This window comes from Coturnix japonica, chromosome 2 (genome assembly GCF_001577835.2).
Source record: "Coturnix japonica isolate 7356 chromosome 2, Coturnix japonica 2.1, whole genome shotgun sequence".
In the NCBI taxonomy this organism is placed as follows: domain Eukaryota; kingdom Metazoa; phylum Chordata; class Aves; order Galliformes; family Phasianidae; genus Coturnix; species Coturnix japonica.
Window position 1 is genome coordinate 28,300,963 of NC_029517.1, and position 21,069 is coordinate 28,322,031.

The 21,069-nt window shown below is 40.5% G+C and overlaps 1 protein-coding gene across 6 annotated transcripts in view; it reads right to left on the reverse strand.

Annotated features, from left to right (window-relative positions):
- RAPGEF5 (Rap guanine nucleotide exchange factor 5) overlaps positions 1–21,069 on the reverse strand; it is a 142,728-nt gene that overhangs the window by 115,032 nt on the left and 6,627 nt on the right. The gene's annotated exons all lie outside the window — the stretch shown is intronic.

Genomic DNA, 21,069 nt, shown 5'->3' on the forward strand with positions numbered 1-21,069 from the left:
AAGGCAAATAGGGATAAACATCTATACTAGAGTCAGGTTATCTCATCCATAGTTGTCATGTTACTTCCACATCCTGCCAGTGTTAAAAGACAAGATATTGCCTACTCTGCTGTTCACTGGCAACTTATATGTCACTACAAGCTACACAACATATGAGGAAACGCTGCCTAGAAGAAGCCTGGAACTGGAACAAAAGACATTGTGCAGGTGCACTGGCAGAACAATAGGAGGACCATGCAGTGCTTGCTTGCATTATTCCAACTTGCAGACCAGGTAATCAATTCTTCACTTTGAGAAGGATCCAATTCACATGTGGCACACTGTAATCACAAGAAAATCATCCTTCTCACACTGTAAGAATTACAGAATCCATATTTCAGTACTACCACCTGCTTTCTCACCTCATATTTCTGGAAATGTATTCTTATAAAGAGAAGGGAAGCAGCAAGGAATGACAGAAGTATCTGTTTACAATTCCATGCCCATCACAAATGTTAGTGTAGTTCCATGCATAACAGCAGCTCCATAAAGAAATACTACAACATAAAAGCTTCATTTCTCACACCCATACACAACAAATATGTTGTAAGACCACAACATTGCCTCCAGAACCACTTAGTCTTTCTAGCAGGCATGTCATTAACACCTCGATGCTGCAACAGCCTTATATACCAACACTTCAACTGACTTGTGTCCAAGCATTTCATTCAACAAACCACCCTTACTACAGCACAGCCCAAGTTTAGATACTGCTGTGCCCCTTCCCACTCAGTCCCCAGGCTGGCATTAATGCCGGTATCGTTATAAAGCCAATTCCATTTAGCATCTCAAAACAGACACAGAGAAGGAATTAGACATAAATTTGCCCACCTTCCAGGGTTTGCTGCCTCAGCCACCACGGTCTTGCTAAGGCAGTGCACCTGAGGGGACACTAAATTGCTGTGAAGTGAGAAAGCATGAGGCTGCAAAACTGACTTTCGACTTGCAGTGAAACATTCTGTTGGGCTGCACTTAACTAAGCCCCCCCACATAACTGCACACACACAAAGCAATAAAAAAGAGGTAGGTATAATGGCAGCATCTCTTTTTCTCCAGACTACAGAGAACTAGGACATAAGGAGAATTGAAACAGTGCCCACTTTGGCACATACTCAGCTGTTAGATGATGGCTGGAGTTATGAATTACTTCCAAGGAGTTTGTAAAAAGCCACTCAGCCTGAAAGCAAGTAGTGCAAAAAATGTTTCTAGTTTATCCTTCAAATCACACAGAGCTCTGGTGCCCAGCAGAAAGGATTCACAACTCTGAGTGATGGGAGAGCAGGACAGCATAACTGCTTCTTTTGGTGGTAGCCTGAACCCAGACAAGTTCAGAGTAAGCATAAATTATAGCCTAAGACAACATGCTTAGGTGGGTATCTGTCTACAGGACATTTCTGCAAATACAAGAAAATGGAAATTGTATAGGAGAGCCACAAGTCCCCCCCAAAACTTGGAAGTGGTATTCTGGAATAGGACAGGAAAAAAAAGATCTTTCTTGTCAATGCTGAGGGGATGTGCCACTCCTCTCTGAAGGTATCTGGTAAATAAAAGCTGTTCCTCCACAGTGATCACCCACTTCTACCGCAAACAAAATTCAAAATATGTTTGTAAATAACTCCTGGAATGAGCCATAACATGCTTTTAAAGCAAATTCATGTCATCAAGCAAACAACTCATCTGTACTGAAAACCACTTTGAAACAGCCACCGCAGCCCACGCCACGGGCCACATTCCAGGCCTGGCTTCTCCCATAGTTGGCTTCTCTCAAACCTCTGCACCAGTCTGAGGAGGGGCTGTGCCAGGCCTAGAGGTGGGCATGGAGTGGGCATTCCCATTCAGCCTCAGGATGGGGTAAGAGCTGCCCCAGCACACTGGGAAGGCTCTCCTATGACACTCAAGTGGGGGATATGCCAGCATAGGAACATTACCAGCATGAGACTGAAGAGGACAGCAGGGACAGGGCCCAGGAGCAGGTATTGGAACAGCACTGCTAGGATTCAAATATGTGTATACCACCAATAACACATTCTGAAATTGGGAAGAGTTATAAAGGATTTTACAGCAATATTTAAAACCTCTAGAAACACAGGGAGTAGAGCGGTAGTATTAACAGAACAAGAGGATTCAAATAAAGTGACTAGAGATTAATTTGAGAAAAACAAACAGAACACCCTCCTTTCCAACACAAGTGATCAGCTCAAGCACTCCAAGCTGCCTTTTAAAAGCAGCCACTAATTTAATGACTGCTACTTCCGAGCAAGGTCAGTACCTGGGTTTAAATTAGTACTGCATCAACTGGAGAATTATTTTTAAAGATCTTGAGAATCTCTCCCATTACTTAAAGATTAGCAAAGCTACTGATGATAATATTTAAATATGAAAGCACAGTCTGACTTCTGAAAGGCTCAGAAACAAGTTTACCCACAGCATGCTAGACAACACGCAAGGTATTCTAAGAAGGGCACTTTGGTCATCGTTTGGAAGACCAAGCATTACATCAGTGCAAGATGCTGAGTTAGTTTTTCACTTAGCAGTGCATCAAATTGGCTTTACTAATGCAATTCAATCTGTATTTACTAGAAAGTGGTTAATATTCTAACCAAGGGATAAGTTTACTGCAGAGGGTGTTCTCAGACACACTTTCTGGAGATGCATTTATATTTTCTCCTAGTTTTCAGATCTTGGATTCTGATTTGGCTTCATCCCTGCTTCAGATATGTTGCCTCCAGGTTTCCTGTGCTCTCCCTGCCCAAGCTGTTCCAACAACTGCTGATGTTTCTGCCAATGCCAGCAGTGCAGTTGCAGTAGCATCAGTGATGCTCCATACATCTGCTAGCAATTTAATCTCCATCATGCTCAGAAAGACACAGAGCAACAGTGCTTGGAGCTCAAATTTAAGTGCTTTCCTCCATGGGGATTTAGTACAGTGGCAGCAGCCAGCAACCTGTCTGCACTAGAAGCCAAACTGTAACACCACAGAAGAGGCCTTAGACATAATAGGGAAACAGTAACTTCAGATATAATATACAAGTGTTTTGTTTTTCTTCTAAGAGCTTCAAGTATCCCTGTGCAGCTAGCAAGAAAAGAAAGCTTGGGCAAAAAATTGGGAAGAATTGTTTAGTTGGGTTTTGTTTTGTTTTTTTATACTAAGATTGTAAAATATTTAAACGAAGGAAAAAAGGGATTTACTTTAAATCTCAAAGTAACAAGAGCAGGCAGAATCAGAGATCTCCCCCTCCAGCAAAGTGCTTAAGCTTCCATTCCAAGTTTTTCAAATAATTAGTTTCTTAACTGGCTGTGTTACCAATACTGTGCATAATACTGTCAAGAGCTTGCAACGTACAACCAAACTTCACCTGTTACAACACATTTGTATATATACGTCTATTTGATCAGAGCTTAATTTGCATACACACACACATGCTCACTTTCACACTGATAAGTAGCTCTCGGTACATTTTTATGCATAAATATAAGAAAAAATGTGCTCATGGTTTCAGGGCACTACCACTATGTCCCTAAAGAATGTCGTATAGTACTTCATGCATTCCAAATTGGATTACTTGGTATGCTTAAAATTAAATAAATGTTTCAGCACTGCGCTCTATCAGGGCTTATTTCCCCAAATATAAATAGCCTGCAAGAAAATCATCACATTTTGAAACGCACGTGGTGCAGCACAGGCTACCTAGTAATGAGACCATCACAATTCCCTGACTGGGGGATTTCTGCAACTGCTCAGCACCTGAATCCTAAATTGCCTAATGTGACCACAAGGGAAATCACGCATTCTGAAGAATTCCCAAAAAGCATTTAAGCATCCAAGCTTAAGATACACTTACACAAGTATTCATGCTGGAGAGTTCTCACCTTCCAACCACCAGAGGAACTGTACACAAAAGGATCAGAAGCAAAGCTGAATCCACATTCACATTCAAATGCAGTAAGATGTTTGTGCTTTTCTCCCTCCGCTATAATTCAAATCTAACAACACAATTGCTCAGAAAAAAAATAATTAATAAAAAAAGAAAATCCACCAGGGGTATTTATTTAATTTCCCTCAGGCTTCTCTCCCACTCCACACAAATGAAAAAGTAATTATTTTTTTCCTAGACAGATTTCTTTCTCTCATTATGAACCCTGAAAATGATAATGTCCTAATAACGATAGAATTGACTGAAAACGTTACAACTGATGAAAGGCAGTGAGTTTTTGTCTTAGATAAAAATGTGCTTGATTTGCTACAAGCAAACAGCTAAAACAATCAGCAAGTTCCCACTTTCAGTCCTGATCTGAAAACGAATTCTGGCACAAGGCAGGACTGCACCTTCCTGACACACCCGGCCCAGTGTGCAAGGTAAGAAAGCAACAACCTCTGCACAAGTAAATACTCATTTATTCCAAGTTCTTTGTCATGTCGGGCAAGGACTGGAGGAAGGGAAAGAAAATATGTGCCCAGTTTGGGTTACTGCTTGGCCACCTTCAAATGTTTTGCATTTGACACTGGACACTTCTATAGGATTCTTATGCAGAAATAAGATATAAGTGCTGTGTTTAACAGATGAGTTGCTACTGCTGCTTGGCAGTAGCTGCATTTAGGGAGTATCGTCATGAATCCCAATCTGTTTCCATGTGGCAGCAGATTTTTGCTCATGGTTGCTAAGGCACAGCGAGCAGAGTTGGTTCCGCAGCCAGCTGACTTTCAGCAGATAGTGTTCATATGAAATGTAGAATACATCTGACTTTCTGCCAGATAACATTCATAGCAAGCAACCTTCCCCCACTGCTCCTCTGAAAAACCATCAAAATCCATATGGATAATAAAGAATAATCAACAGCACAGCTCCCTACATTAATATTTATTTTAGATTCAATATAAAACTTCTATAAAGAAAATCACTTTGATCTTACATTTCGTATACTGGGGTATAGCCGAAGAAGGTCAGAAAGCTATGGCATGAGAAATCTGTACTCAGCAGAGCTTGGAATTTAGGGTTCCCAGTAAAGACCAAAGAGCTGTTTAGAGACACCCCAAAAGGCCATTAGGAAAGAAAACCCAGGAGTTTGCTCTCACCTTTTCTGTATAAAATGAACTTGCAATGAAGCTGAATGAGTTATTTCATGAAAGGGATGCCTACTAAGCACAGCTCATCCTTGCCTCCCCAAAAACAGAAAGGCAATTGAGAAAATGGCTGATGTTTGTAAAGGCTGGCAGTGCTATTCAGGTTTACACTTATTTCTGAGACAACAGTCACTAAAGCAATGTGTTTAGAAGCATCTTTATATTTCCCAAAACACACCAAACTAAACACAGCTGAATGTCTTTATGCTTCAAACAAAACTTTTCTAGTTAATATTTCATATGACCCTTTAAAACTTTCAAAGCTTCTCTATTCTAGCAAGGAGAGTAATTCAGTGCATTAAAGGCAGTTTTGTCTGCAATGCCTTTTTCTCTGCCCCAAACGATTTAAGAATAAGGGAGGAAGGGAAAAGAGCGATAGAAGACAGTACAGACGGATGGGTCAGCCGTTCTCTTCCCTTTTGCCCAGTCAGAGCATGGGAGAAAAACCAGCTTCAGAAAGAATCTACACATCCAGGCCTCTCTGTATGACTCCACTGAATGCCTCCAATGCACTGCAGGATGCTGACTTTGAAACCAGATCAATTCAAGAGAAAGAGAGGAGCACTGAACTGCTGGAAGGGAGCAGCTGGATTGGAAGAGCTTTATAATCCTTAAAAAAAGGAGATGACCGCTCTTCTGCTAATGATGCATTTCCACAACCAGACTAAGGCACAACTGAACAAGACTGCTGACAAGCAGGTCATGCTTCTCCTACACCTCCAACCGCTCCTTCCCACCCCTGCCACTCCTCTGCCTTAGGCCACATCTCGTGTTAATGAAACCACATGCTCAACTAAACCAAAACACTAATAGCTTAAAACTGGCTTAATGAGAAATGATTGACTTTAACCTAGATTATTCCCCACTGCTGATGCTAGCAAGATGGGTGAGAGGTGCACAGTCTGAAGCAGTGGGATGATGAGGGAGGCAGGAAGGGACAGCTGAGCTCAGAGGAAGAACTTGTTTATGCCACATTAAACTGTTCAAGGAACTATGTCTAATAAATCCTTAGTGTCTTTGCTCTGCTAACGCAAAAAGGAAGTTAACTATACCAACAAAAAAACAAGACAAAATTCACAGGTGTTGGAGTACAAGTAATGCGGAATGTTACCTCCCACCCACAAATTCACGTGAGTGCGTCAGCTTAAGAAAAACAGAAATCCCACCTCATTTAACCAACTGTAAACTGATCAGGCTAGAAGCATAGCTTAAAGGATAGAAAAAGAGCCAAAACATGCTTGCTGTTCTTTCTTATAACAGCATTATGGATATTTTAAATTCATATGCTAATACTTACAATTAGAATGGATTTAAAATATGAAAGCAGAAATAATCAGAATTTTACTGCTTTTATCATATTTTATATGATGTGAAAATATACAGAGCATTTTAATTGACTATTTGCATTCCTCCATTAAGATAACTAGCTTGCAGTTTCAGTCACACATTCCCTGAAGTTACCAAAAATCCTCTCAATGCATTTCACTCTTCCTTGCTGCCAGTATTTCACAGCCAAGCAGCATATTCCCTTTTTTCAGTACAAAACAGGCACCGTACAGTAAAAAACTTGCAATGCTGCTGTATTTATTTTTCTTTAAACCTCAGCACTTAAGTTCAGTAGATGTCCTTTTTAATCTACCACCATGTTTCTGACCATCAGCATCGGGTTTGGTTTTGATTTGAAGGGTACCACAAAAGAGCAGGTGGGTATTTTCTCATGATTATTAAAATACATCTTTAGAAATATTAATTGTTGCATAATGTGATAGAATTTGTTAATAGATTATTGGGAACTTCCAAAAGAACACACACAATAAATAAACCACATTCCGAGTGACAGGTTACAACTTCTTGTCACATAAATCCAAATGAAGATGTCAACATCTTGAAGAGAGATGAGGAGTGGGAAAACGTGGATTGTCTGCATATGCAAAGCTTTTCAAAATCTCTCTGCTGGCACATCTCTTGGGCTGCCAGCCAAATACTTTCTCATGACATTTCCAAATTTAAGAAAGAAAGAAAAAAAAGAAAAAAAAAAAAAAAAAAAAAAAGAAAGCAAGCAGGATGGCACATTGACTTAGTAAAGAAATAACTGTGAGGCAGGCAGCCTGACTCACAACCTCGTATCAGTAAAAATAAATTTAGGAAATGCAAGGTGAAGGATGTCATCATTAGAATGGCAAAGTGACATTATGGAAGAAAAACACCATGTAAAGATTGTGAGGAAAAGTGAGGAAAACCCTATGAGCCCCTGACAGATGTCACTCCTCAAACAGGGTCCCACTGTCAAATACATCTATTTCTCCAATACCTATTTTTCTAATATCTTCATATTTAATTAATACCACTTCTTTAAAGGTATTAAAGAAGATTGCATGAGCAACTGCTCATCACAATTCCCAGTGAATGTAGGGCTAAAGTCAAAGTTAGCATGTTAAATCATTACTATCATCACACTGGCAGTAGTCAGACTATTGCTACATATGTCAGCAGCTGCATCATAGCACAGGGGTTCCTGCAAATTCATTTTCAGGCTCATTATTATGGAAAGAGGGAAGAAAAAGAAAAAACCTTAATAATCTCCATGCCGCCTTCTCCATGGAATTGGATTTCAGGTTCAGAGAGGGATAACCTTTCATGCAGTCATCATGACTGCTATGCAGAGCTTCCTCAATCATCAGCCCAACCCATCAAACCAAGCAAACCAATTATGATTTCTACTAGTTCTTGGAACAAGCTAAGAAGATGCTGGCTCTGAGGCTGGCAGAGGCTGGTTGTGCAGAGCCAGGATCTACAGGAAGATCAGCAGCTGCCCAAGCTCCTTCCTGGAGCTTTCATTATTTGTCTGGATGAGATCCTGCACAACCACTCTAGCTTTCAAGTTTCTACTCAGAACAGGGGCTGAACAAGAATGCCTTCAGTAGGTCTCTTCCAACTCAAAGAATGTTATAATCTCCTATCCCATCACTCCCTGATTCAGCTGATCAGCCTAATGTTCCTCCTTGAATCAGCTTCATCAAGCACAGGAGAAAGTTCATAGAGCCGCAGAGCAACTGCAGATGCTTCTGTAGACACAGCCATGGCACCGAAGATCGCCTTTCACCAAAGCTTCTCCCAACAAAGAATCACAGAATCATCAAGGTTGGAAAAGACCTCCAAGATCATCCAGTCCAACTGTCTACCTACCATCAATATTTCCCCACTAAACCATGTCCCTTAGTACAACATCTAGCTGAAACTTGGCCTTGTTGAATTTTGTCCTGTTAGCCTCAGAACCTTAGGGATCCAGCCTGTCCAAATACCTCTTGTAAGGCCTTCCTACCCACAGGTAGATTAACACTCCTGCCCAGCTTGGTGTCATCTGTGAATTTACTGAGGGCACATTCAATCCCCTCATCCAGGTCACCAATAAAAATATTGAACAGGACAGACCCCAAGACCGACCCATGGGAAACACCACTCACAACCAGAACATATCACCCAAAGTGCCAGATCTCAGCCACTGAGTGACTATAATATCATAGAATCATAGAATTGCTCAGGTTGGAAAGGATCTAAAGATCATCAAGTCCAACTGCAACTTAACCAAACTACTCTAACAACCCTGTGCTAAATCCCTAACCCTGTCCCTGAGCAAAAAAAAAGGACCTACTTCTACCATCAATGTTACTGAAGGCAATACTGATGCCAGAACTTGGCCTTCAGTAACCCTCATTTATTAGACATTAAATATAAGTTAACATTTAGAGCAGATAATCAACTAACCAGATGATTCATCTCACCCATTACTAACAGCCACTCATCACACAGACAGAAATTCTACCACTCCCCCTGCTATGTGAGGCTCTCCAGCAGGCAAACTAGCTTTCCTTTGTACAGACCTATGGGCATTCCCACGAATTGCCCTGATGACCTTGCTGCAGGGAGACTCACCTCTGCTGCATGAGATGTGACAAGCAGCCGAAAGGCAAAAATATCTAAAACCACTGCCACTATTACAGAAAAAAACCTATCCACAGACAGAGGAGTAAGTCTTCAAATACTGGCAAATACTCAGCAAATAAATGTGAACAAACCTGACAGAATAAATAGCTTAAAATGTCAATACAAAGTACATATTATTGAATAAGAAAATCCACTAAAATCTTAATTTATTCAAAAGCAATTTACAAATAAATAAACAGTTTTATAGATTTCAATAACAAGAGCATATTTAATTCATCACGTACAAAAAGACAGTTAAAATTCAGTGCTTTCATTATGATTTATGAAAATATCTTTGAGTAAATTGCATCAGTTTAGCTTACTTGAAAAATGGCTATATTTGAGATTTATTTTTTCTGCATGAGCTGCACGTTGATGTTACATGAATTACTTTACAAGTGTAGAAAGAGTGTAGAAAGGTATGTTTTAATGTTATTTACTATTTCAGGGAGTTAGTTCCACTTTCACCACTGCCTGCATACATCGATCATACAGTAATTTCCCAAGCCCTATTTTTTAAGAGTGCAATTATTCCTTTCAGGTACACAACACAAACTTTGCTTTTGATGAGATACCTGAACAAAATGTTTAAGGTCTTTGTTCCTAAGAACTGACTATCTGATTTTGCAGTGTCCATCCTAGAGGATTTGGTGCTCCAGGGACATCTCTGCTTCATTGCTGCATCTCTCACTGGCTTGGTACCTATCTTCTGCACAGGAAGGCAAACAACTTGCTGTGGGAAGGACAGCGCTCTGTTCTGTCTTTTTGTCACTTTGAGACCTGATCATAGAATGTCTTGGGTAGGAAGGGACCTCAAAGATCATCCAGTTCCAACTCCCCTGCCACAGGCAGGGTTGCCAGCTACTAGATCAGGTAACTAGCTCAGGTTGCCCAGGGCCCCACTCAACCTGACCTTGGACATCTCAAGGGATAACTGTCAAGACTGCCTGTGCTGATGGCTTGAATTAAACCATTAATTTCTGCTTTTCTTACTTTTTAGATTTTCAAGGAGTAGGAGCAGCCTCCAAGCCGTATGAACAAGCTACAATGAAATAAGCTCACGCTGCAATCTTAACAGTTTGAGAATCTGCAGTCATGTTATTTGTATTGGCAGCACTCCACCACATGACCTCGTGGGAACAATATTAATTTCACTGACAGTAGCTCTTGGCACAAGACTGTGCCAACCAGCTATGGACTGAATAGTGGGAGTTCTTAACCACTTCCAGAAGAACAGCTGTAATTGACTTGTCTGTAGGAAAACTACTGAAATTTAACTATTTTAGTGTCATGAGGCAGTCAAGGCTTCACTGTGCAAGAAGCTTAAGAAGCACTCAATTCTCAAGAAAAAATAAATAAATCAAGAATTGTTGTCACCCATACAACTTCTAGGCAAACTAGCTCCAAGAATTCCCCACCTGCCCTCAGCAGGTGCAACTCCATTGCAGCTTTGCACAACACTTTCAAACGCCCTGCAGAACCTAACCTTGATAACATTTTCTTGTGCTTGGAAACCTTTGGTCTGGGTGTTGAAGCAGGAACAAAAGAAGACTCAAGAGCATTCCATCTCCAAAAGGAGACTTGTTACCACTAAGACACAGAGAGTCTCGAAAAATAAAGGTAGTTCACCCAGTATTTAATCTTGAATATTTAGCATCTAGAGTAACATGTAAAGAAGAGTGCAACAACCACTAAATATAGGATTCGAATTTGAATAGGAGTTTAACATACCTGAACATATACTAAAAGAAGTTTAAGTAAATGTAGCTTTCAATATACTGAGATGTTGAAAATCCTAAAACTGTATAGATGCAAGACACAGATAAGCCTTGTAAATTTTTATGCATGGAAAAATAGCTCGAGCGCCAAGTACTTAGTAGACACAAGTTTTACTTGAGTATAATAAGATCGTATCCAAATAACACAAATAACATATCTTGCGCAGATTAAGATATTAATAAATAAACAGATGTTCTCAGCACCTCATTAGGTTATACAAGCATTTCAGGAATTTTTAGATGGGGATCTCCTTCATGAATACAAATCTAAGGATAGAAAAACACTCTGTCTCAATTTATGCAAGATTTCTGTCCCAGAGAGGCAGATTTCCCTGCTGGTACTCTTTATTCTTAATTTTAATTATCTGCCTTTCTTCTGACTTACATCTTTATGTTCATTCTTCATATAACATTTGCTTCCACACAACTGATATTACTGAAGCACTGATGTATGTCAGCTTATACAAGTACTGCTCCAAAAGTAATGCCTCCTAGTTCATTATGTTGGCCCACAACATCAGAGGAGGATATTGGTGTTATGGCAGAAGAGGTTGAACATTCCCCCTAATATTTGGTTACATTTTGTTGCCATACAACAGATGGTAGCAGAGAAGCAGTCTGATAAAATTCTTGTCTAACATGGAAACAGATAAGACACAACAGCACAGAACTGAACTCTTCCACAGAGAAAAAAGCACCTATTGACATTCATAGATGCTCACTGAACATTTATTGTGACCAATTAGTGGATGTGAGCAGAGCGAGGCGATAGGTGGTGCATTTCAGCAGTGGTGATAGCAATATGAAAGGCAACCCATATTCCAGAAAGCCATGCACAGCTGTCAGACCACGAAAAGACAAGCATCTCGATTAGCTCATCCACACAAGTTGGTAGATTAAGACCAGAATGTAAGAAGCCAAATATCAGTTCCAATGTATTGGAAACAACTGTGTCAAATCTGGAATAGTGCAGTTTGCTCCAGGTGAGTCTCCCACAGGAGCAGAAAGAACACTGTCTGCAAGACTGTCAGGACATACTGAACCAAGATGAGGCAGAAGGTGATGGTTTCCTGGGTCAGATTATTACTGGTGATGAGACAGGTTGTCACCACTATGAGCTAAAGTCAGAACATCAGTCTACAGAGTGGCAACATGCAAATTCCCATCAATGAAGAAGTTCAGGTAAAGTGATGTGCACCATCTTCTGCAATAGGAAAGGAGCAATGCTTCTGGATTTCCTGGAACCTGGACAAACCATCAACTCTGACTGCTGCCTCGTGATGCTGACAGAGATGAAGGCTCAAAAAGCTGGAGAAGAAGAGAACCTTTCTCTTATATCACCATAGCACCAGGCCCCCTACCAGTTTGAAGATCAAGGAGCATACTGAAAATCTTGGCTGGACTTCTCACCACACCCACTGTATATTCCAGATTTGGAATATAAAAGTGCACACTTTTGAAGGGCAAGACCTCACTCCAAGAGACATTTGAAAATATGAGGGTTACATACCTTATAAGGCTTTTTCAGGGAAGCACTGTAAGAGCTCACTTCATTGACTGTTTACTTCCTACACATCATGGGCAAGATCAGACAAGGCTTGTACAGGTGCTCCCGCACCTCATATTCGGTTTATAGAACACAGGTGTTCAACCAAGCTAAAAAAGTCACAGAATTCAATAAGCTACTCTTTTGAAATTAATGCCTTTTGTAGTGAAGTCCCACTCAAAGAAAAGGAAGTATTCAACTGTATTGCACTAGATCCATTCAGGAGACAATATATACTTCACAAAGCCTAACTCCAAAATAAACAAATAATGTAGATCTTCCTTCAACTGGTCCCACAGCAGTCTTTTTTTCCACATTAGGTTATTAAACCTGATGATTTCCCAGCTCCTACAACATCTCTGGCAAAACAAGACCTGTTATGAGCAGAGTTTCTCTCTCTCTGGTTCACATACATATATACACATACATACATATACATACATACATATATATATATATATATAAAAGGAATCCTTTAAACATATATAAAGGCACCTTAGTTTTCCCCTTACAAGAAAGATTCTGATTCTTAATGAGGAAAGAAACCGTTTGAAAGTCAGTGGATTATAAGATGTTTCTATCTTTAAATCTGATTAAATGATCTGAATTAATTAACCTTTAGCTGCATTTGCAACTATTATCTAGTTCTGCATCCCAACAGAAGTTCCACCATATGACATGTATGTCCCAGTCAATCTTATTCCCATATTCCAATGCATATGGGGGGAAAAAAAAAAAAAAAAAAAAAAAGGAAAAAAAACCTACTACACTCTAAATTAGCATTAAAAAACACGTACGTAGTGTTCCTATCAGAGGAAAGAATGCACACATCAATGCTTTTCTACAGGGTCACATTTCCACAACCTGAGGACAGACAGCCCTGGCAGACAGTGCAAGGAAAGGCATATCCGAACAGCTTCTGACCACCAGACTAAGCAGCAGCTCAATCATTCCCTGTGCTACTTAGTCCCGCAACCTCCATGCTCTACCACACTCATCACAGTTGCTTTCAGGAGCCCCCTATGCACATGAAGTGGCAACTCCAAACTGAGCCACCTTCTTCAGATTCACCAGACTGAGTCAGAGAATTATGGTATCATCTACACTGGAAATGAACCTTAAGATAGTCAAGTCCAGCCATCAACCTGACCTTCTAAGTCTCACCACTAAACCACTTTCCTGTGCCATATCCACCTGTCTCTTAATTACTTCCGAGTATGAAGACTCCACCACTTCCCTGAACAGCCCGTTCCAGTGCATGACTACTCTCCCTAAGAACAAATTCTTCCTGATACCTACTCTAAACTCTATCACAACTTAAAACCATTTCCTCACATCTTATCACTTGCCATCGGAGAGAAGAGACTGATGCCTTCCTCACTTCAATCCCCTTACAGATAGTTGTATAGAGAAACAAATCAGAATCTTAAAACTGTAAGATCCCTAAAAAGATGCACCGTCCACTGGAAATTAAAGTCTGAGCTAAAGACTGACCACGTTTTGTAGGTGTTGAGGCAACAAGAATTGACCTTCCTCATGTTTAGTAATCTGCATCATAGCCAACACTTGCAACACTGATCACTTCAGTATGCTGTTATCCTCCCTCCAGTTGCCCACTGTATCCTGGTTACCAGCCCACCCACACTGAGAAGTTAAAGAAAAGTCAAGAAGAGAAGTTAAAGACAAGTTAAAAAAGAAACTACAATCATTTCAAGACAGAAAGTATCAAAAACATGGTCTTCACCAGATTGATGCATGCCAACAGTGTATCTTTTTAGTCACCATTCAATTATTAAATGAAACTAGCGAAACAGTTTAAGCACCTCTTTGATATTTGAGTACACACACAGACAATTCTGATGTGGAGACATATAAAGAATGAAGAGAACAGGGATGAAGAATAGTTATATCTGGGAAGCATATGGTTTAACCCTACAGAGCAGATGTTACCATCATCCTCATGCAAGGAGCACCTCATCAGGACATTCTCCCTTTCACCCTATTCTTAAAAGACAAGACTAATACCTGTCTGGTGTGACTTGGGTTTGAATCTGCTTTGCTAAATCTAGTATGTTTTGTCAGCTTTTTCAAAGCACCGGAGAAGGCAGCTGCAGAGGATCTCAGACACCAAGCAAACTTTTGCTTTGGAATTCACATCCTTGCTCCATCAAACAAGATACAATCAAAAGATCAGGTGGGTTCATCAGCAGCAAAGTAACAGGAGGGTTCTGGGGTTTGGAAGATTACATGGGAGGCCCAATTGCATGTTTTTCACATGCCTTATCCTTGTTGATGTTTTGAACTGCTACGCTTGTGCCAAGTGATAACAGTGACTAACTTGGGAGGGAAAAAGTCACGTTACATAGAAAGAAGTGTACACATACTGAAGCTGGAGTTAGTTGGCACAGGCTGAAGAGAAAATGACTCGCAAGCCCTCAGTATTTAGCTTTGTTCCTGAAAGTCAGATAACACCAGAAACTGCTACAGCAATGGACAAAGAGCCAGTCTGGTTTTTATCCTTAATTCAAGATAAATAATTAGAAAATAACAATAAATCTCTAGTTTTGGAAGTCTCATAAACCTTACCCTTAGCTCTTCAGAGCCATGAGGTGGTTTTTGCCTCAGGTTTATGAAGAGTAATCATTACTGCCTCTGGGCAGCTTCTCCAAAATTAATTTTATTTACAGAATGGAAGAATGTTTCTTCATCCACACCCAACCTCTCGCCTTAAACTTTCCTGTAACACATTTTGCTGCTAATTAGCAACATTTTCTACAATCACAATAAATGGGTTTTTAAAGAGCATAATTTTACTAAGGGCAGGGCTTTTATTTGATAGCAGTATAGCTCTATTAGCTCTGCTTTGTGCTTAAATGCAACAGTCCACTAATGAAAGACTTCAAACCTACAATCTTACTAAAGAATTTTACAAGTTTAGAGAACAGTCTGTAACGCAGTGTTCTTCAGATGTCTTTGTCACTGATTTCAGTTAGATAGCTATGCTCAAAACAAGTTTTGCCTCAGAGTTGTCAAATAAGATGAAAAACAAAGAACAAAACACTTTTCTTCCTCTTCTCCCCATTCATTCTTTATTTATTAGATGGGCAGCTACTTCTTAATAAGCATACTCTCTACTCCCTCACTGCAGCTCTTAAAGAAAATACTGATGTTAGCAGAGCCAAAACATGCACTTGTAGGATATTGCTCAATGATTATTTGACAAAGTTGCTGGTCTTCACAGTGTCTTCCAAACAGTTGCACACATTTCATAGGAGTTTCACCACCCATGACCACTCTTAATGGGGGGTGGAAGGAATGGGCTGAGTAGGGGGTTGTTTTCTGTTTTTTGCTTACAAGAAGAACAGAATCTTTGACACAGTATATTGGTAAAGACTGGCATGAAATTAGCTGGCTTTCTTGCATGTTCAGAGATCATCTATACTGCAATCCTTCATCGCTATATAGAGATAGTAGGTTCATCTTAGCATGTAACATTCCCTTGAAGAAACAACAGCAGGCTTTTCTGGCGAGACAAAGTATTGTAATTGGTCAAGCAATAGCAAACTAATGAAGGATAAGAACAAGATTAAGCAGTCTGTTTTCCTTCTGAATAAAAAAATACAAAGATGCCCCAGTGTTACATCTTCAGCTGAATGCTGTTTAATAAAACACAGTAGCATGATAAGTGAGTTTTGCTTATATTATTTTGGTCAGTCACAATCAGAAGTCTATAAGTAAGTTCAGATGGATCTAGTCAAGGTGTGCGTGGATAGCTCCATGTTAAATAATCTTCAGTTTGAAATACAAAGCAATAACCAGCAGAAGGAGCTGAATGCTGACATCACATCTGGTTTAAAAACAACTCTTCTAACATAAAGAAAGCAACGTGAACACCTGTGAAAACCTAAGGATCTGCAAAGACTAATCTATGCCACCAAAAGCTCTAAAAAGATAGCGAACAGTTTAGATGAAAAGCATACATGGAGAGAGGAAGGAAAGTGCACGATGTGTATAACTCAATAGTGTAGTTCCACTTAGCATTCAGCACAAGCCATTACGAGCTCAAATGGACACTGACACAGCAGACAAAGTTCAAAACTAGGTGTAACACAATGGAAAGTGCCAACAGTGACAGCAGAGCAGCAAGAACCCAGGCCACAGCAAGCAAGGAACTGCTCAAACACAACAGCAATGGGCACGGAAATAAAGAAGCTGTTTACCTTCAGAAGGCCTGTAAGGTCCTCAGGTTGGTGAAGGTGTCCAGATGAGATACCCTCACCTCCACTGCCAACCCTTAAATGGGGCCTGGGAAGGGGTGGATCCTGGCTCCAGATTTTCCAGTCACTCAGGTGCACGGAATGCACTGAGCTTCCCTGGGTTGGCCCTGCCTTCCTACAAGGTGCTCAGTACTGGTTCAAGCTGTCACTCAGCATTTCCAATACGCTAGGTAACAAAAACTACCCTGAAAAGGGGGCTTTCTTCAGATGGAGAGAGCCATGTAGAAAGAATGGGACTTACTGCTTTAAAAGACTCCCCTAAAAAAGAATACCTAACAACAGATTGTACAGAAGACAGGAGTTTCCCAAGCTAAATGAACAAAACGGTCACTGAAATGAAAGGTGGAATATTTGAAACTGATCAAAAATAAACGTTTGCATAAACACAGGAAAAGAAAACCCTGTTCCTTCCACTGTAATGTCACTATCATCAAACATCATACAAGCTCCATAACTGCGAGTTTCAACATGAGCCTGAAGCCAAAATACCAGACAGGTTCATTTAAAGGCCGGATTTCTGTATGAATAGCATGAATTGCTGGAACTACCTGTAAGCATCAGAGAATATAAGGTACGTCCAGCAATTAAATCTAGAAAAAGACCTTATTAAAAAAATAATAAGGCAGATTATATAGCATTTGCCCAGTGCGATCAGTTATTCTTGGAAGAGTAGGAAACTTTTATTTGCAGTTATCTTTACCTGTTAAATTAACCTTAAAATTTATGGACGTACAACTAGATGAACTAACATGTTGATCCACTACAACGTTTTCTACCTGCACTAGCTTCCTTTGAAAAAAACTATTATTTTTTAGTTTTTTTGTTTTTTTACATAAAGCTTCTATCAGTATAATGCAAATGTCCACTGCCACATTGAATTACAAATGCAAATCCCAACTCATTGGGACTTTTTGAGCAGGATTTCAGATAAATCCTCAGTTTATTCACACGTTGTATTAACTGAAAACAGATATATCAATGAAAAGAAAAAAACCAAGAGCATCACACTGCTGCTATTGAGTTTGGAGGCTCACCAGTCCTAATGCATGTCCTGGCAACCTAAGAGACCTATTGATTTGCAACCATTCATTCAAGGGCAGTAAAAGCCATAATTAGATAAATAGCTTTGGTAAAACAAATCTGAAACTCATTTGTTTGGGCACTGTCTGTTTAACGAGATAAAACGAGAAATTAAATATCTGCTGAATGTTTTCCTTCACATCCTTGAATGCAATAATAAAAATATAAATAGATGTACTCATTTAACTGCCACTATTATTTATGCATTTTATGTGCTTTGTTCCAGTAATTGCTGCTGAAGATAACGTTTACAAATGGCTATGTTCTAACAGGCTGACCAGTTCTACCCACTCAGTGGATACCGAGTTAGAAAGAGAGCAGGTCTTTTCATCACCTGCAAACAGTCTTTGAGATGAAAGAAACATCTTTACAAAGGCATGTATGCTGTAAGTTTTTCAAAGTATCCGAGTTCCATTTCTGGAGCTGATTATTTCATTCTCTGTGAAAAGAAGTCAAACTCTGCTTACATTTTCTAAGTTCTTCTAATACATCTAGCAGGATAGAGCTGAAACATACTGGGAAGCATGGGGTATGCTATGCCCACACCTTCATACTTTGGCAGCTAACTGCTGGACTCTGCTTTTGTTCACTTTGGACTGGCATCTCCCATGCACTTGGCCTTCCTTCACAAACACTGTGAACCTTGGTTCGTCCCAGAGGACAGATTCAGCAACAGACTGCCCAGATTTGCTGTCACTGACAAGGGCTTCGGGCGATGCAGAAATGACTTACTGCAACCAAACACTGGGCTGTGCACAAACAGGGATCCAGATCAGATCTAACAGATTTCTCTTGCTCATTCCTTCAGTGAGCCAGTACACAAACAACAGCTCTGCATGTTGCATAGCCAGCCATGCATGCACGTTGTTTTTCTCCCCTACTTTCCGTATTTAAAAAAATCAATTTATGCATCAGTGAAGTGCATTCACCTATGAGACGAAATGGAGCATCTGCTTAACAGCATACAGTAGTATTCCATGACAGTAAGTGACTACCACATCCAACTGAAATCACAAAGTGTTTTAGAATCATTTAGTAACTATCTATGCCAGAACTTGGCCAGAAAAGCACAATTAAATGCTTATCATCTTCAAAAAAATAAACAAGTAAAACTCAACCACCTGCTCTCTTTCCCTATCCTCCCACAGAGATACATAATAAATTATTGAGGCTCACAAGTGGTCTGGACCTCAATTTTCTGTTGTTTGTTTTTAATTCAAAAAATGCAGTACTTCCACTGTTTGACTGCTCCTCAGCACCAATCTGCAGACTATAATCCATCCACTGCAAGGGCCTGATTTGCCATGTACACCTTTGGACAGTGGCATCTTTGCAGGAAACCACCACCTTTGTCCTTGGTGCTGCTTGTTCCGTGGTCTCAGTAATGATACTGACAAGCAACCCGCAAAGATGCTTACAAGGACCAGCAGCAAGAAGAGCTACCAGCAAATGAAGAGCACACATTGACAGAACTGATTCTATAATGAAGCAACAAGACCACTGGCCTCTGAAATATTTGTTTTCTTACTTCTCCAGCCCATGTCTCTCAGTGAAGTGTGGGCTTTGCTATGAGCAAGGACAGAAAGGCAGCTCCCTTTGATCAAAGGAAGTCAAAGAGCACTCTCAAAACAGGACTGCCTCTCCTCTAGAGCTGTGAATACAGCTCAGCTGGGACGTATTTATATACACTGAAGGTTTTCTCATAAGTTAGCAGAATATTTTCACACTGCAGAAACTACACTGACTTTTTCAGCCGTCTTCTCTCCAGGACAACATTCTGTGAAGAGGAATTCATCAAATCAGAAATTATACTGTAGAATTTTAACATTAATCATTGGCCCTAGCTTAATACAATAGCCATAAATAGGTCATTTTGAAGGTCAGACTAACCCAAGTCAAACCACAAGTTAACCGAGATAAAAGATACTGTGACAATTATGAATAAGCATTGCCCTTTTCACTGGGAGCTTAAAGAGGAAAATATTCAAAACCTGCCCCCACGGCTTTCAACTTGAGACCCTCAGTGACTTCATTTTTATCCTTAAGCTCTTGTGAAAAACATAGCTGCAATGGAAAAGTTTAAATCAAAAGGCGTCACATATATATTACCTATGCAGCCAATACTAAAAACATGAAACACTCCACTGAAATTGATCCATACACATGGACCCCAAAAGATGTGCAAGAATGAGGGAAAGAGAGATTTCTGAATTTGTGCACAAAGAATTGCAGCCAGTCACCTTCAGCAGAGCAGTTGTGTGTATGACCTGCTATGGGGGCTACAGAGCAGGGCACTCACACTGACCGAGGTTAGAAGGCATCCTGTTTTCTGTGGTGTGCTGCAGCTCCAAACTGAGCCTTGACCAGTGCTAAGGCTCATTATCCAAACATGAATGCAAACCCCTATGATGTAAGAGCCCCTCTTCATACATCTGGCCCTCCAGACCCTTCACCATCTCCATAGCCCCCTTTAGACCCTCTAATAGCTTTATGTCCTTCCTACATCGTGGCACCCTAACTGCACCCATTGCTGGACATGAGGCCGCACAGCAAAGAGCAGAGTGGGACAACCCCTCCCCTCACCAGGTGGCAGTGCTGGGCCTGGTGCACCCCACTTACAGTTGGCCCTTTGGGCTGCCAGGGCACACTGCTGGCTCATGTTCCACTTGCCATCAGGCAGAACGCCCAGATCTCTTTCTATGGGGCTGCTATCCTGTCTCTCATCCCCCAGTCTGTATGCATAAGAAGGGTTGCCTGTCCCAGGTGCAGAATTCAGCACTTACTCTTGTTAACCTTCATGTGGTTAGTGATTGCCCAGCCCTCTAATTCAGGATCAAGATGTCTCACATCACCAGGAGACCGCCACGTGAACAGACCCACAGAGTCTGTTGTCTCAGGTACCCAATGCATAGATATGGAGAGACATCTCTAGGATCTTAAGGCATTCAGCTGAGCCAGTGAACCCACTGTCTCATACATGGCTGCCACACCACCTGAGGCTGTGTCAGAAGCCATGGATAGACTTGAGCATTTCAGATACAGCCCCATAGGCAATGTCTGTTTATTGGGCTGCCAGGTGCAATAACTCTGCAGAGGTAAATATTCCACCTTTTAGTGGCCGGGTTTAAACCTAGTTCTCCCAGAGAAACATGTAATGAACACAAAAGCAAAACATAAACCATTTTAAAGATACGTAATCTTAAGTCTAAGGACCACAGTTTCCATAAATAACTAACAACTTCT